Consider the following 19097-nt stretch of genomic DNA (forward strand, 5'->3'; position numbering starts at 1 on the left):
GCAAAGGATAGAGGGAGCACAATCCTGTAGTGTAAAATGTTTTCTCTAGGAAGTATCTATAACGTTGTAGATAGTGTCTTTACTTAACCCCTCTCTGGACTCTCACTCCCATTGGCCAGTCAATAAAAAGAATAATTAGCATGTATATATCTTTTCTAGTATTCAAAGTATTTCTCATGCATTATCTCAATAAACCTTAAAATAGAGTTGTAATGTTGGTCAGTCTTACTATCATGACTTGCATAGTACAGAGGCTTGGAGCCCAGCCAGATATGATAGTGGCAGGTCTCTCTTTAAATGTGGGGTTGCCCTGATCAAAGCCAAAGGAGACTTGGGGGGCATACCCCATAGACAATTCCCCAGAGTCTCCTCTGCACAGGCAAACAAAGAGAACAGTATCAGTGCAATTTTTTAAAATATATAATAGCATGTATTTCTTACATGCTGCCATGCTTATCCCAGAATACTCCAGAATGATATTATCTCCAGGGTGTTCTGAGAAGAGTTGTTCTGTTGTTTGTGGTGGCAGTACTAAAACAAATGTGAAAAATAGAATAAAATAGTCAATTTAAAAACACTATTGCATGTTCTTACGTTCCATTTCTGTGTTAATCTGTGATAGTTTTCAAATTAAAAATTCCTCTCAAAATTCACTAAAGACAGTAGTGCACATGCTGGTAACCTCAAGGCTTGACTTCTGCAATGCACTTTACATAGGGCTACCATTGTACCTACTTCAGAACATTCAACTAGTTCAAAATATAGCAGCCAGGTTGGTCACCAGTACATCTAGGGGTGAGCATATTACCCCAACATTAAAATCACTCCACTGGCTGCCAATTAGTTTCTGGGCAAAGTACAAAGTGTTGGTCATTACCTTTAAAGCCCTAAATGGTTTGGGTCCAGGTTACCTGCGTGATCGCCTTCTCCCATACGGTCTGCCTCGCACACTCAGGTCCTCTGGGGTGAACTTACTTCAGTCAGCTAAAACTAGGCTGACATCAGGTTCCCAGAGGACCTTTTCTTCTGTCGCCCCCAGTTCGTGGAATGGCCTGCCAGAGGAGATTCGTAAAATTAACTCTCTGTGAAATTTTAAGGCAGCTTTAAAGACTAGCCTTTTCCGACAGGCCTATCCAGATCAATGTAAAATCAAGAATTTTTAAGATGTGTTGATTCCTGTACTAATGTTGTTCCCCGCCTCGATCCAAAGGGAGAGGCGGGTAAGAAATAAATATATTATTATTTATTATATTTAAATATGTAGTTTCTATCAAAATGTGTATTTAAGTACATTTTTATATATTTAAACTGTGGAGAACTGTGGGGCAACATTCAGAGAAATGCTGAAATCCAGCAGATAGCTAAGTTCCTATCTGCACATTAGTCCAAGAGGTGCAAGGAATTTGGAAAGATTGACGTCTTCAAGCAACTCTAGGTAAGATGCCTTACCTCACCTTTCAATAATTTCATTCTGTCCCCTCACACCTATACAATTCCTCTCTTCTTCTCTGATCTCCAAAAGCTGTGTTTGCAATTTCACCAAAAGATCAGATGCTTCCAAGGTTCAACGAATTCAAACTTCTCCCTAGTTTTTGGAGTTTCAAATTACCAAGTCTTGTTTCTGAATTAGAACCAATGCATCAAGATATGCATTTATTTAAAAATAAAACCCCTGAAAAAGCAATCATGGTATAAAAACACCACACATAACGAATCTTGAGTCAATCGCATCACATTAAGATCCCTTTTTTACAATGTTTTATGATTGTTACATGTACATCACTATGAGAGTAAATCTGGAAATGCAAGTGAGGCTGGAATCCTATACACTAGGGATGGGGAACTTGTGGCTATCCAGGTTTTGCTGGAGTACAGCTCCTACCATCCCTTACCACTGGCCATGCTGGCTGGGGCTGCTGGGAGTTGGAGTCCAAGAACAACTAGAGGAAACAGGTTCCCCATCCCTACTAAATAGGTTCAATTGACTCCAATGGGACTTGCATTTGAATAAACATGAATAGGATTCTGACGTAATTAACAGCTGTGGCAGAGTGTGCATGTGCCAGTTCCAGAATTATTTCTTAGAAAATCCTCCTAGTTAAACTGCAATTCAGGATGCGTGTGAAGCTGTGCAGAAAATAAAGGACCAAATGGGCGAAATCTGTTCATACCTAAAGAAAACACTTTACAGCAAACTTTAAGTATTATTCAAACTTGTGAATGTCCTATCTTAAGGCCAGCCCTGATATGTGGTAGAGGCAGGGCTGGAGGCAATTCTCTCGATTGTTCCTCCTGAACTCTCTGGTTCTCCCCTCTGTTGGAGGGTAAAGCTGACTATGACATACAACCTGCCTTGCTCCCCTTCCGTTATTTGTTGCTTCAGGTGTGATGGGGGGCACTATCTCTTTCCCAGTTCTGAAGTAAAATTCATCTGCTGGTTTTGCAGGCTTCTGTATGTGGAATGAGAAGAAGGCTCCATCTTCTCCACTGCCTCAGATGGCAAAATGTCTTGGGATGGCCCTGACCTACCTTGTGTGGCAAATGTGCACAGTGGTTTGCTTTTCTTTAGCAAGCTTATCCCCTACAGCTTTATCACATTTGCAAAATCAGGATTCCCACATCAAAGTTTTGATTATTTCCAAATTGTTGGCAACATTGCAAATTTAAATAAACTTTATTACATTTCAGCTGTTCAGTAGCTAGGGTTTGACAGTCACTCACCATGGCAAGGGTTTAGTCAGGCTGTGGTGAACAAGATGAGCCAGGATGATTCCTCCCACCACGGTTGCTACAGAAGGGAGGTTCCTGTCCCTCCAGCTCCAAACATGGGCAGAAGACTGCACTGGATGCAAGCAGAGGGCCAAAATAAACCTCTGCTTCTCCTCTCTGGCTCTGACTTGTAGGGGGATGGCATGAGTGTGGACATTTGTCTTTGCACCTACCAGGTGATTGGAGCTTCACAAATTTTTGTAGCCACCCATTGAAGCCACTCAAAAATTGTCAACCCGTAGACAGCTTTGATCTAAAGCATTGCAAGTTGACGTTACATAAGACATCTATTTCAGAATTTACAAATGGAGAAGACTTCAATATGTCGCTCAGCCTTTAGAGCAACTTGTGATGGGCAACTTGTGGCCCACCAGAAGTTTTGGCCTACAGCTTCCATCAGTCCTAGCCAGCATAGCTAATGGTAAGGGCAAAAAGGAGGGTTGGACTCAATGGCCTTGTAGGCCCCTTCCAACTCTGCTATTCTATGATTCTATGAGTATTTATCAATGGAACCTTCTCAAACTGGGGAGAGGCAACGAGTGGGGTACTGCAGGGCTCAGTCCTGGGCCCAGTGCTCTTCAACATTTTTATTAATGATTTGGACAAGGAGGTGCAGAGAACACTTATCAAATTTGCAGATGACACAAAATTGGGTGGGATAGCTAATACTATTATTATTATTTATTTATATAGCACCACCTGGAAGACAGAAACAAACTTCAAAGTGATCTTGATAGGCTGGAGTGCTGGGCTGAAAACAACAGAATGAAATTTAATAGGGATAAATGCCAAGTTCTACATCTAGGAAATAGAAACCAAATGCACAGTTACAAGAAGGGGAATACTTGGCTCAGCAATACTACAAATGAGAAAGATCTTGGAATTGGTGTAGATCACAAGCTAAATATGAGCCAACTGTGCGATATGGCTGCAAGAAAGGCAAATGCTATCTTGGGCTGCAATAATACAAGTATAGCTTCCAAATCACATGAGGTACTGGTTCCTCTCTATTCGGCCCTGGTTAGGCCTCATCTAGAGTATTGTGTCCAGTTCTGGGCTCCACAATTCAAGAAGGATTCAGACAAGCTGGATCGTGTTCAGAGGAGGGCAACCAGGATGATCACGGGTCTGGAAACAAAGCCCTATGAAGAGAGACTGAAAGAATTGGGCATGTTTAGCCTGGAGAAGAGAAGATTGAGGGGAGACATGATAGCACTCTTCAAATACTTGAAAGGTTGTCACATAGAGGAGGGCCAGGATCTCTTCTCGATCCTCCCAGAGTGCAGGACACGGAATAACGGACTCAAGTTACAGGAAGCCAGATTCCAGCTGGACCTCAGGAAAAACTCCCTGACTGTTAGAGCAGTACGACAATGGAATCAGTTACCTAGGGAGGTTGTGGGCTCTCTCACAATAGAGGCCTTCAAGAGGCAGCTGGACAACCATCTGTTGGGTATGTTTTGAGGTGGATTCCTGCATTGAGCAGGGGGTTGGACTCAATGGCCTTGTAGGTCCCTTCCAACTCTGCTATTCTATGAGTCTATGATAAGAGTAGTAGGCCAAATCCTCTGGCAGATCAAAAGTTGCCCATCCCTGCTTTAGAACATACAGATCATATTCTTATTTATTTATTTATTATTCGTACAGATCATATTCCTAAGTTGTGAGCTGTGAACTATTTCTTTCTGAATTTGGCAAGTATGCCCTAGCATGCCACTGTAAACTAATTTGTTTGTGGTGTCAGATCATGGATTTTTTTGCAGTGAAACTGTGAGTCCTCATAGGGCGAGATTACAACATAGTTCACTGGAGAGAAAGAAAACACAGTGGGCATTGCAATTAAGGAAAAGGTGGTCTTTAAGAGTAGTGGACTCTGCCTCCAGCATAGGCTTTGCCTGTACTATTCCTTCTTTGTGCCGCTTTCCTTGCCCCTCCCCCAGCCCTCCCCTCCCCTGGGCTTCCTTGGAGCAGGGAGTTGAGAGCTCTGAAGTGTATCTGAGCAGAAAAGGCAAAGGAAGGGAAAGAAATCTTTTCATCTAAAAGGTTACATTTGTCCTACTTCCTCCCATCGCTAGCAATTAACTTGAAGGGAGACATCACCACTAATTGAGCAGTGGAGATCAGGGCCAACAATTAGGTCTTTTGATGAGAAAGTGTTCGAGGGGGACTGATCCAAGACATTAAAATGATACGAGCTGTTTCTATGGCAATGGAACTTTCCTCTCTTGGTCTTCAGACCGCAGAAATAATACCATAGAGTGGGTGGAGAGAGAGCAGGGAGGGGAGGGGGTTGGGGGGAAGAGATTTCCCTGATTAACAATTTAATGAAAAATAAAATCAGATTCTTTCCAAACTCAATCAATGGGAGAGGTAATGTTCTGCCAGCATCAATGGTAGTAGGAGAATCGACATCTTTACAGGCCTGCAAATCTATTGCTGCAGCAACGTGCTGAGAGAACTTGCTGCAGCCCTGCCGTTTGTTAATTAGGTAGCGGCTGAACAGAAGGAAACGTGAGGGCTATATTCAGAGCACAGATCAAAGGAGCTGCCCATCAAAGCATTCCTCACTTGACATCTCCAACAAACTTCACTCCAGCAGCATGTTACTCCTCCTGTCCTTCGTGCCTCTGCCTTTATCATTCTTTTAAGAAATATTTTTAAATTAATTATTTAGTGAATGTCTTTGTAGCATAAATATGCACAACATAGAGAAAACGTATCCATGCTGGAATGCACAAGGTACTATAAAGCAGTGGTTACCAAACCGTGAGTGAAGTTCTTATCCATTTCAATGGGGTTCGCACAGCAGACCATAAATGTGGATTGTTAACAATTGCTTGGTCCCCATTTTAAGTACAGAGTTGTTGTCTATGTACACCTATTTCTCAGGGCTGTAAGGTCAACCATACTTTTGACTGTTCCCTGTTCCCTGAACATCCCTGTTTTCTGTATTTAAACAATTGGCTACAGAATTGTTATTTAGAACAATTCGGTAAGTTCTTTTGCTGTAGCAGTGAGGCAAGGTGTCTGTGGGGGCAAGGAGATTGCACAAGGCGGGTGGACTAAGGAGCTCCTGACACAGCCTGCTGCTGGGCACCCCCAGAAAAAAAAAATGCAATTACATATATGGAAGCTTGGTGGAAAGAAAATGAAGAGATAAGACAACTCCATGGGAAAGTAGGTTTTGAGGAGGGATTTTAAGAATGAGAGATATGTGACATCATCACATAGTTTTCTGGGAGGGAGCTCCAAGCATAAGGTACAGCAAAGAAAATTGTCAAAATAGTTTAAGAAATCAAGAGACTTTGGGACCATTCAGGAGGATAGAGCTGAAGAAACAAGGGTCATCAACAAGGATACATTGCAATTAGGGTTGCCAGGTTTTTGGGTTCAAACAAAAGCTTCAGGGGAAAATGAAATGCACAGATTGAGGAGCCAGATTGTAGGAGGCAGGGCATTTTCTGCTTTGCTTGATGACAATTCTTGCTATTAGTTTCACATCTGTATCCATTAGGTTCTACCTGAGCTATTGGTATAGCCAAAGTCTGCCCCTCTGATCCATTAGATGCCATCCCCTACCCCACCAGGCTCTACCCCATCCCAATGGCTTCACCTCCTGGTCTACCAGGTACCAACCCTTCCCTTCCCTCCAATGCCAAATGGCAGTTTGGGGGGATGTGGTTTTCATTAGGCCTGTGGTGCAATCCAGATGCCGCAATCCAGATCCCGCCCCACCCCTGTAACAGCTGCTATTTGCAGTTGAAAAATATATTTGTGCCACTGCAAGTTACACATTTCGCATTATGTTTATTTTGGCTCAAATACTATATAAATATTTATCATAGAATCATAGAATATTCTGTGGCACCCCAGCTGTGGAATGAGCTCCCCAGAGAGGTCCGTCTGGCGCCTACACTGTACTCTTTTCATCGCCAGCTGAAGACCTTTTTATTCTCTCAGTATTTTAACACTTAATTTTAACTTAAATTTAAATTTTACTGTTCTAACTCTGTATTTTAATCTTACATCAATTTTGCTGTGTGGTTTTATCCTGGTTGTGCTTTTTATACTGTATTTTGTATTTGTGTTTTAAACCTGTTGGTTGTTTTATTATGGTTTTAATTTTTGTGAACCGCCCAGAGAGCTTCGGCTATTGGGCAGTATAAAAATGTAATAAATAAATAAATAAATAAATAAATAAATAAATAAAATAGTAGAGTTGGAAGGGGCCTATAAGGCCATCGAGTCCAACCCCCTGCTCTGAGAATCCCAGAGAATGCTAAGTTGAATCCACAACCCTGTCCTCAGAATCTTGCTGTCCAGACAGGATTTCCACATACAGGTATATACATGAGCCCAGCTCAGGCATTTACCAGAATGCATGAGGGCTTAGAGTGGGTAGAGAGACAGGTCTGTGCATGCTGCCCCTGCCCCTTACATCTCCAGGTGTGCTGGCCTCACCTCCTACTTTTGGTCACTTGCGTTATCAGGGTTCCCAATCGCAAGGAGAGCTACCTTTCAGACCCTGCCAATTCAAAACAGCAAAATCTGAACTGAGGGGGATGGGGTCAGCGTGCCCAGAGATATAGGGGACGGGGGCAGTGTGCACAGCCCCATCACTCTGCACACTTCAAGATCTCATGAGTATGTATAGCCCTTGAACAGGGCTATACATACATGCATACAAATTAGGACTAACTACTTTGCAGTCTTTAGAGCCTAACAAAATGGAGTTTTATCCATGGGCCAATCACAGCCCAATATATGCTTGAATTCGTAATAGGGGCAAGACTGTAGACACTTTCCTACTTCAGAGTAACCCAGAACTCAAAGTGCTGTTTGCTATTTTGTTTTTGTTTGTTCAAGGTATGGTAGCCTACATTGGGGCTACATTGAACCTCAGTCCATTCTTCCTGTCACCTTTATATATGTTGCTGGTATAACTCTGTAACCAATCAAGTTAACCAAAACAAACTTACTATAAAGCAGGGAAGGGCAAATTCAAGCATGTGGACTTTATAAAGCAGGGGGGGGGCAAATTCAAGCATGTTAAGCACCCTCCACGATCCCTGCCCTAGTGGAGGCTGGTGGCTCCAATGTCAGTGGGGTGGTGACTCTGCTCCAGGTTTCAGCCAGAACAAATCAGGACTCTGCAGAGCTCCTTCACACCTTGGATAGCTCCTCTAGAGTTCTGAGTGAAAACTGGAGTGGATTCACCACCCCACTGACATTGGAGTTCCCAGCCTCCTGCCCCCTCCCCAAGCCACAGTGCAAAGAGGAATCTTGAAGATAACTTGGAGGCTCCCCTGCACCAGTTCCCACACCACTCATCATCCAATTGGGACTGCCCATTGGGCAGTAAGGAGTAACATTGACTCAGCAGTCAGCTCCAACAAAGCCTGGTCCAGTCACTTTCTCCATGCAGAGAGGCATGAAACTCCATGCTTCTCTGCATAGATTTTTTTTAAGTGAGTGGAGTGGGGCAGATTATGTCATAGAAAGGGAGAGGCTTCAGGGCTGAGGACTGACCCCTTGACATTATCCAGCCCCACTGGTTATAACATAAAGGACCTAAGGGTCCTAGTCACAGTGTTGAATTCTGGAATATTCAAGGGTCCATCTGATACAAGCAAACTCCAGGGCTGCAGTGATGCCGGTATTGATCTTGGTATCCATGACATCTCCTGAAGGGCCTTCACACCCTCCATCATTCCCTAGGAACAGCTAGCAAAAGCCACGTACATTATGAGGGTGGGAAGGGGAGAAAATGTTCTTCCACCTTGCTTGGCCATACACTTCAAACTATGGTGGAGATTGCATGTCTATATTATAATACAGAACCATGATAAGTAAGTTCCCATAGCAAGTGGCCCTAGTGAGAAAAGGAGTTCAAGATGGGTGGGAATTTTTAAAAAAAGGCAATTTTAAAGGCAAAATTACAAACAATTCCAACAAGGAGAAAAGATAGAAGACAACAGAGGAAACCAATGTGGCTCCACAAAAAGCTTAGAGATGACCTGAAAACAAAAAAGGACACATATAGGAAGTGGGAAGAAGGCCAGGTTACAAAAGAAGAGTACAGACAAGTAGCACAGAAGTGCCGGAATGGCATCAGAAAGGCTAAAGCTGAGAATGAACTAAGGCTAGCAAGGAAAGCTAAAAGCAACCCAAAAAAAGCTTTCTTCAGGCATGATCAGGAGGGCTTTAAACTGAATCTTACGGGGGCGGGAGACGTAAACTTTGTGGCAACAATGGATGAAGGCCAATGCACCACAGTACAGAGAACAGCTCCAATAGTGCCCCAAAATAGTGTCTGCAACAATGGAGGAACAAAGCCAGACTATAAAACACATGGTCTTCGATGTCTATATACTAATGCCCAGAGCATGGGAAACAAACAGAATGAACTTGAACTTTTATTACATGAAGGCAAATACGACTTGATAGGTATAACTGAAACTTGGTGGGATGACTCCCATGACTGGAATATAGCAATTGAAGGATATAACTTGTTCAAAAAGAACAGAAGAAATAGAAAGGGAGGTACCTATCCCTGCACAGAAATACAGGCGGATCAGACTGGGAGCCCCGTCGAGAGCGTCTGGATTAAAATAAATGGGGCAAGGAATAAAAAGAACTTTATAATCGGAGTCTACTACCGACCACCCAATCAAGGAGAAGACGAGGACGAAACTTTTGAGAAACAAATTGCCAGTGTCTCAAGGAAGTGTGATGTAGTAGTGATGGGGGACTTCAATTGCCCTGATACCTGTTGGGAGACAAATACTGCCAAAAGCGGCCCTTCCAAGAAATTCCTGACATGTGTGGGTGATAACTTTCTCCTACAGAAAGTGGTGGAAGGAACTAGAGGATTGGCAATCCTTGACTTGATATTGACCAATAGGGATGACTTAGTGGATAAAGTGGCAGTTACGGGAACTCTGGGGGAAAGTGACCACGTCATACTTGAATTCTTGATTATGAAGGAGACAAAAGTTGAGTGTAGCCATACACGTACTCTGGATTTTAGGAAAGCTGATTTTAATAAACTCAGAACTATGATAAGTAAGGTCCCGTGGCAAGTGAGCCTAATGAGAAAAGGAGTGCAGGATGGGTGGGAGTATTTAAAAAAGGAAATTTTAAAGGCACAGTTACAAACAATTCCAACAAGGAGAAAAGATAGAAGACAACAGAGGAAACCAATGTGGCTCCACGAAAAGCTTAGAGATTACCTGAAAGCAAAAAAGGATACATATAGGAAGTGGAAGGAAGGCCAGGCTACAAAAGAAGAGTACAGACAGGTGGCGCAGAAGTGCGGAAATGGCGTCAGGAAGGCTAAAGCTCAGAATGAGCTGAGGTTAGCGAGGGATGCTAAAAGAAATAAAAAGGCTTTCTTCAGATACGTGAGTAGTAAAAGACAGAGGAAAGAAATGGTGGTTCAACTGCTTAATGAGGATGGCAAATTGATAACAGATGACAAAGAAAAGGCTGAAGTTTCAATTCCTACTTTGGCTTAGTCTTCTCCCAAAAGCGGGTCTATGACCCCCCTGGCAAATGTGAAGTACAAGCTGAAGGGGAGGGATTGCATTTTGAGATTGATAAACATATGGTCAAGGAATACCAAATTTCCTTGAATGAGTTCAAATCCCCAGGGCCCAATGAACTGCATCCTAGAGTAATGAAGGAGCTAGCAGAAGAACTCTCAGAACAAGTGTCTATTGTCTTTGCAAAATCATGGAAGACGGGTGAAGTGTGGGACAACTGGAGGAGGGCTAACGTCTCTATCTTCAAAAGGTGTAAAAGGGAGGACCCTAGGAAATACAGACGAGTTAGTCTTACATCCATCCCTGGGAAAATTCTGGAGCAGATTATAAAGAAGTCAATCTGTTAGCACCTTGAAAACAATGCAGTGATTACTAGAAGCCAACATGGATTTGTCAAGAACAAATCCTGCCAGACTAATCTGATCTCATTCTTTGATAGGATAACCTCCCTTGTGGACTGTGGGAATGTTGTGGACATAACATATCTTGACTTCAGCAAAGCTCTTGACAAAGTGCCCCATGACATTCTGATCAGCAAACTAGCTAAAAGTGGGCTAGATGGAACAACTATTAGGTGGATTCACAGTTGGCTACAGAATCGGACTCAAAGAGTGCTTATCAATGATACCTTCTCAAACTGGAAGGAGGTAACAAACGGGGGACCGCAGGGTTCAGTCTTTGGCCCAGTGCTCTTCAACAGTTTTATTATTGACTTGGATGAGGATGTGCAAGTAATAATTATCAAATTTGCAGATGTCACAAAATTGGGTGGAATAGCTAATACCCTGGAAGACAGAAACAAACTTCAAAGTGATCTTGATAGGATAGAGCACTAGGCTGAAAACAACAGAATGAAATTTAATAGAGATAAATGCCAAGTTGTACACTTAGGAAAAAGAAACCACGCTGGAGCGTGTTCACAGGGTTGGAGGCTTTACAAGCGGTTCAACTCCCAGAGATGTGTTGGTGAAATTTTCAAGCTATTACAAGAAAGAGCAATTGATGAGGGAGTTAAGAGCATTGGGGGAGTTGAAGTTCCAAGGAGCAACAGTGCAGGTCTTTAATGATCTGTGCCAACAAACTTTGGAATGGAGACGCAGTGTCAAGCCTATAACAGGGGAATTGAAGAAGAGGAGAATCCCCTATGCTTTTTTTCTGCGTTTCTCATATAAGGAGGAAAACCATAAGGTTTTCTCCTTTCAGCAAGGCATGGAGCTTCTTGAGAGCTTAGGTTTGGGTCCACAAGGAGAAGCTGGAGACGCGAAAAGTGATGATGAAGAAGAAAGAGGTGCAGCAGGGGGAGGGGTGTAAAGTGGATAATATAATGATGACAAGAAGCATAATCATATTAGATCCTGCTGGCTCTGGGTTCCTGGCTGCCTTACCCCCCCCCAAGGGTTATGGGGGGGGGGAAGTTTTGGGAGGGAAAGGGGAAGTGGGGTGGGAGGGAGGGTTTGTTTAGGTTGTTATACTTTTATGTGTGTAAGTTAGGTTTTCAACACGTACGGGATCGAAAAGAAGATCAAAGAACTGAATATGGATAAGAAGATAAGACTCTCAACGCTCAATGTTAAAGGTCTGGAGGCAGTCGTAAAAAGGAGAAGGATCGAACAATTGTTAAATAGGGATGGTTCTGACATAATTTTTCTGCAAGAAACTCATCAATTCAATGAAAAAAATAATGTTATTCGCTTGAGATGGCCAGTGTATTATGAAGTGTCTTTGGGGACGTCAAAAAAAATGGAGTGGCCATTTTGATTTCAAAAAGAAGTGGGTTTATGTTGGAGAATGTTAAAAAAGATGAGAATGGGAGATACCTCATGATTAAGGGTCAAATGGAAGGGAAAACGTATACTCTGATCAATATGTATGCACCAAATAACAAACAAAAAGAATTTTATGAAGAGGTATTAAGAGAGATAGAAGAATTCAAGGAGGGGTATGTCATTTTGGCTGGAGACTTTAATATGGTTATGGATAACAGAGTAGACAGGTCAAATCCCTCTGAGGCAGAAAAGAGAAATAATATCACTATTTTAAATAAATTAATTAAAGAAAAGGATTTTGTTGATTGTTGGAGAATTCTTAGAGGGGCAGATCCAGGATTTACGTTTTACTCTCCAGTCCATCATACATATTCTAGGATTGATCATATTTTTGTGTCTAGAGATTTTCTAACTAAGACATGTAGAATGGAACTAGGGGTAATCAAGGTAACGGATCATGCATTGGTAAGTTTGGATTTTGCAGTTAGTAAGGATTATAAAGATGCATTAAGGTGGAGATTGAATACTAAGATATTTAAACATGATAAAGTTACTGAGAAAATGCAGAAGGAATTGTCAGAAACATGGGAAGTAAATGAAAAGGGGGGAACAAGAATTGCAGTGGTCTGGGATACCATGAAGGCTGTGTTTAGGGGGAATTGTATTAGGGAAATGTGTAATCTAAAAAGACAACAGGAGGCAAGGCAGGTTATTTTAGAGAAAGAGATAATAAAGTTGGAAAAAGAATATTGGCAAACTAAGAAAAAATATAAATTAATTTATATGAAAAGGGAATACTTTCAAAATAGTAACAGGAATTCGAAGATGCTTGCCAAGCTCACACAAAAGGAAAAAGCTAAAAATGGGATAGGGCTAGTAAAGAATAAGCAGGGTAATTATTGCCACATGATGAAGGATAAAATAAAAAAAAATCAGGAATTTTTTGAAGATTTATATAAGGAGAGAGATACCCAAATGAAGAAGATGGAAGAGTATGTGGGTAAATTTTTGAAGAAAGGATTAGAAAAAGAGCATAAGGAAATAATGGACAATAAGATACTGCAAAGTAGGGGTGTGCACGGACCCCCCGCTCCGCTTCACTTGCAGATCCGCCATTTTCCGGATCGGGCCGCTCCGCCCCGCCCCCGCTCCGCCCACTTCCGCTCCGCTCCGCCCGGAGCTCCGGATCCGGATCCGGAGCTCCGTTTCCCCCCCCCATAGGCTTGCATTGAAAGCTAAAAAATTATACAACTTTTTTTCTGTTCAAGTTAGAAACCTCATGTTTGGCACCATGACACCTCATGGGGATATACACACGCATGCCAAGTTTCAAAGCAATCCCATCATCCCCTGATTTTTGGCGAATTTTTGAAAATCGGGCACCCCACACACAACATCCCTGCGAGGTGGGCAGGGGAGGAGGGAGGGAAGGCAGGCAGGCATGCAGCTGGCATTTCTGGGGGCATAAGGAAGTGAGCCAAGGATAAGCCAGTAATGCATATAAAATGGAATAAATCAATCAATAAACAAAGGAGGGGTGGAATTAAAAGCAGCAGTGTTGCTCAATAAACAACAAGAAGAACTTTTTTTAAAAGGCTATATCTGTCTTTTACCAGCAATAGGGGGACGTGCCCGGGGGAGGGGGAAGTAGCTGCCAGTTCAAGACACTGACAGCCACAGCTCCGAGAAGAAGTAAAACGCTCACTTCGACTCAGAACAGGCATTGCTCCACCACTGAAAAGTGACCATTCACTTCAACTCATGATAGGCATTGCTCCACCGTTTTACTCTCTTTGGAAGGCTCTATGGCCTTCCAGTGCAGGAGAGAGTGGGGGCACGTCCACGATGAGATGCCCTAGGGGAGCTCATCCCCTTGCACCACATCGATTCAGTTGTTCACCAAGGTTAGGGTGGGGAGCAGTGCTGTGTTTCTATCTCTTATTCTTGGCTTAGTATATGATTTCAGGTTGTGTTTGTGCATTTGGTGGGGCTACTGTGTTAAAAAACACGGGGAAAAGCCCGTTCAGATGAAGAAAGAGAAGTTTCCCAGAATCCCAAGTTACCTGTTTTGCCTATGCCCTCCTCCAACTTTGGGATCATCATGACCGGGAGCTGACTCTGCCCCTCAGCCCTTTGAAAAAGGTATTTTTCCCGCCGATTTTTTAAAAACTTCTAGCCCGCGACCCGTACGATGCAGAAAGTTGAGAGTGGTCTCAAAATGACCCCCATCCACGACTCTCTGTGCACAAGAATTTTCAGAACGATAGCTTAACCCCCCCCCCAGTTATCCCCGATTCTTTCCCTCAATGCAATCCTATGGGCGAAAAGCCGAAAACGCAGTTTGAGCCGCGCGGTTGACCCGATTTTCACAAAAACATTGCACATGAACCACAGCACGCAGAAAGTTGAGAGTAGTCTCAAAATGACCCCCATCCACGACTCTCTGTGCACAAGAATTTTCAGAACGATAGCTTAAAACCCCCCCCCCCAGTTATCCCCGATTCTTTCCCTCAATGCAATCCTATGGGCGAAAAGCCGAAACGCAGTTTGAGCCGCGCGGTTGACCCGATTTTCAAAAAAATATAGCACGCGACACGGACAACGCAGAGAGGTGAGAGTGGTCTCAAAATGACCCCCATCCACGACTCTCTGTGCACAAGAATTTCCAGAGCGATAGCTTCAAAAACAACGTAGTTATGCGCGATTATTTGCCACAATGCAATCCTATGGCGAAATGTTTTCAAGATGGCGACCGGAGCGCTCCGCCTGAACTCGGAGCTCCGAAAAATGGTCGCTTCTCTTCGCCTTGCTTCTAGGGGGTCCACGGTCCGCTCCTACTCCGCCTCTGGGTAAGGCGGAGCAGGCCAATCCGCTACTGCTTCTACGCTCCTAATCGGAGCGGAGCACATCCCTACTGCAAAGTGAAATAGAGGAGGTTATAGACCGGCTTAAAGCAGGGAAATCACCGGGGGTAGATGGTCTAGGACCAGAGTTTTATAAAAAATTTAAAACATTAATAGTGCCAAAGTTGTTGAAATTATATAATGCAATAATGGAAGGGGAGAAGATTCCAGAGTCATGGGAGCATTCTATAATAATTTTAATTCCGAAGCCGGATAAGGATTTGACTCTCCCTGATTCATATAGACCAATTTCGTTAATAAATCAAGATGCTAAAATTTTCTCAACTATTTTGGCTAAAAGGTTAAATAAATTTATAGCTAAATATGTAGGGGAAGACCAATGTGGTTTCATAGCAGGTAGACAGATGCACACATTAATAGACAGAGTTTTGAATGTAATACAGGGGATAAAAAAGTCAAAGAATAAGGCGGGTATTTTAGCGTTAGATATTTTCAAGGCTTTTGATTGTGTGAGTTGGCAAACTTTAAAGTTGGTGTTAAATAAAATGGGATTTGGTATTAAATTTAGAGCAATAATAGAGCAGTTATATTCCCAAAACACAGCCGTAGTGGTAGTAAATGATGGAAGTACGGATAAGATACAACTAGCCAGAGGGACAAGACAAGGATGCCCACTCTCGCCAGTCCTGTTTGTATTAGTGATGGAATTGTTGGCAAACACAATAAGAGAAGATGGGGAGATAGAGAAGATAGGTAGCAGTAATAAAATAAAGTTGAATATGTTTGCAGATGACACATTGATGACTATTAGAGATCCTATAGGTAAAATGGAAAGAATTAAACAGCAGTTGAAAGAATTTGAAGAAGTTACGGGGTTAAGAATAAATTGGGCAAAATCGGAATTGATGTTGTTTAATTATTAGGGGTGTGCACGGACCCCCCGCTCCGCTTCACTTGCAGATCCGCCATTTTCCGGATCGGGCCGCTCCGCCCCGCCCCTGCTCCGCCCACTTCCGCTCCGCTCCGCTCCGCTCGGAGCTCCGGATCCGGATCCGGAGCTCCGTTTCCCCCCCCATAGGCTTGCATTGAAAGCTAAAAAATTATACAACTTTTTTTCTGTTCAAGTTAGAAACCTCACGTTTGGCATCATGACACCTCATGGGGGTATACACATGCACGCCAAGTTTCAAAGCAATCCCATCATCCCCTGATTTTTGGGGAATTTTTGAAAATCGGGCACCCCATTCACACCCCTTTCCATAGCTCCGTCAATTTGCACATTAGAAACCTCAAACTCGCCACCATGAAAGCTTATCCAGGGATACATACGCACGCCGAGACTCAAGGCAGTCCCATCATCCCCTGTTTTTTGGCGGGGCTTAAACCTGCAAAATTTGGAACTTCCAAAACTCCAAGTGAGCGCAGGAAGGACTTCTCCCCTGAGTCAAAGCCACACACACACAACATCCCTGCGAGGTGGGCAGGGGAGGAGGGAGGGAAGGCAGGCAGGCATGCAGCTGGCATTTCTGGGGGCATAAGGAAGTGAGCCAAGGATAAGCCAGTAATGCATATAAAATGGAATAAATCAATCAATAAACAAAGGAGGGGTGGAATTAAAAGCAGCAGTGTTGCTCAATAAACAGCAAGAAGATTTTTTTAAAAAAGGCTATATCTGTCCTTTACCAGCAATAGGGGGACGTGCCCAGGGGAGGGGGAAGCAGCTGCCAGTTCAACTCAAGACAGCCACCAACAGCTCTGAGATTAAGAAGTAAACGCTCACTTCAACTCATAACAGGCATCGCTCCACCACTAAAAAGTGAACATTCACTTCAACTCATAATAGGCATTGCTCCACCGTTTTACTCTCTTTGGAAGGCTCTAATGGCCTTCCAGTGCAGGAGAGAGTGGGGGCACGTCCACAATGAGATGCCCTAGGGGAGCTCATCCCCTTGCACCACATCTATTCAGTTGTTCCCCAAAGTTAGGGTGGGGAGCAGTGCTGTGTTTCTATCTCTTATTCTTGGCTTAGTATATGATTTCAGGTTGTGTTTGTGCATTTGGTGGGGCTACTGTGTTAAAAAACACGGGGAAAAGCCCGTTCAGATGAAGAAAGAGAAGTTTCCCAGAATCCCAAGTTACCTGTTTTGCCTATGCCCTCCTCTAACTTTGGGATCATCATGACCGGGAGCTGACTCTGCCCCTCAGCCCTTTGAAAAAGGTATTTTTCCCGCCGATTTTTTAAAAACTTCTAGCGCGCGACCCGTACGACGCAGAAAGTTGAGAGTAGTCTCAAAATGACCCCCATTCACGACTCTCTGTGCACAAGAATTTTCAGAACGATAGCTTAAACCCCCCCCAGTTATCCCCGATTCTTTCCCTCAATGCAATCCTATGGGCGAAAAGCCGAAAACGCCGTTTGAGCCGCGCGGTTGACCCGATTTTCAAAAAAATATAGCACGCGACCCACACAACGCAGAGAGGTGAGAGTGGTCTCAAAATGACCCCCATCCACGACTCTCTGAGCACAAGAATTTCCAGAACGATAGCTTCAAAAACAACCTAGTTATGCGCGATTATTTGCCGCAATGCAATCCTATGGCGAAATGTTTTCAAGATGGCGACCGGAGCGCTCTGCCTGAACTAGGAGCTCCGAAAAATGGTCGCTTCTCTTCGCCTTGCTTCTAGGGGTCCGCGGTCCGCTCCTACTCCGCCTCTGGGTAAGGCGGAGCAGGCCAATCCGCTACTGCTTCTACGCTCCTAATCGGAGCGGATCACACCCCTATTAATTATACCAAAAAGGAAGAAAAGGAATGGGAAGGGAAGGCTTCAGTTCTGAAAAGTAAAGAGAAAATTAAATATTTGGGTATTAAGGTTACTAAAAATGTAAAAGATTTGGAAAGTGAGAATTTAAATGGATTGAAAAAAGAGATAGTAGAAAAGTTAAAGAAGTATAAGAGACTGAACCTTTCATGGTTTGGAAGAATAGCTTTAATAAAGATGAAAATTTTACCTAAGATTAAATTTTTTTTTAGGATGCTAGCAATAAGAATTTCAGATTTAGAGTTAAAAAGTTGGCAGAATCTTATAAATAATTACTGTAATGCTGAGAAGAAATCAAGGATTAATAAAAGTAAATGGTATTTAACCCAAAAGAAGGGTGGATTGGGTCTCCCAAACCTTGAGTATTATTATATAGCAAACAGGTTAAGACATATTGTCGAAGCAATTTTAGGGGTAGGGGACTTAGAATGGATGGAGGAAAATACATTAGGTAATATTGAGTTAAAATTGCAGAATGTATTTTTTAAGGAAAAAGGGAAGGGTAAATGGCTTAATGATTTAGCTAATCACTTTTTGAAGTTCCATTGGGAACTTTGGAATAAATATAAAAAGGAGATGCTTTCAAGTAATTCCTCCTTAACACCGGTGATAATGCTAAAGAATTTTCCTGAAAATTTAAAGAATAGACTAAGTAAAGTTTTAATAGAAAAAAATAAAATGAAGTTAAGAGAATGGTTAAGGGGGATGAATACAAGAGAGAGGTTGGAAGAAGTTTTAAAAGATTTGAAATTAACGTGGTTAAACTATGGGCAATTGGAACAATGGACTAAAAATTGGGTAAGAGAAAATGGAGAGTGTGGAGAGAGGACGAAATTTGAGGAATTAATCGAGGAAAAAGAGATGGACAAGGGACAAAATACAGGGACAAAAGGGTTAATGAGTCAACTATATAATATATTAGCTGAGAAAGGAGTGTTGGATAGTGTCGGGAAAGTGGATTGGGAAACCGATTTGAAGATACAAATAGGACAGCAGAGATGGGAAGGACTATGGAGACAGAGAGTGTTGATAAATATGTCAGTAAGAATAAAGGAGAATTACTATAAACTTATATGGAGGTGGTACTTAACTCCGGTCAGATTAAATAAGATTAATAAGCAGCTTTCAGCAGATTGTTGGAGGGGTTGTGGTGAAAAAGGAACGTATTTACATATGTGGTGGGAGTGTAAACATGTGCAAAAGTTGTGGAAGATGGTGTTCTTTGAAATTGAGCAGATTGTGGGATTTAAAGTAGAGGTTACACCAAGGATTGCATTACTCTCACTGCAAGAAGAACTTAAATGTAATAAAGAAGTGAAAGAACTGATAACTAA

Source organism: Elgaria multicarinata, chromosome 7, assembly GCF_023053635.1.
Source record: "Elgaria multicarinata webbii isolate HBS135686 ecotype San Diego chromosome 7, rElgMul1.1.pri, whole genome shotgun sequence".
In the NCBI taxonomy this organism is placed as follows: Eukaryota; Metazoa; Chordata; class Lepidosauria; order Squamata; family Anguidae; genus Elgaria; species Elgaria multicarinata.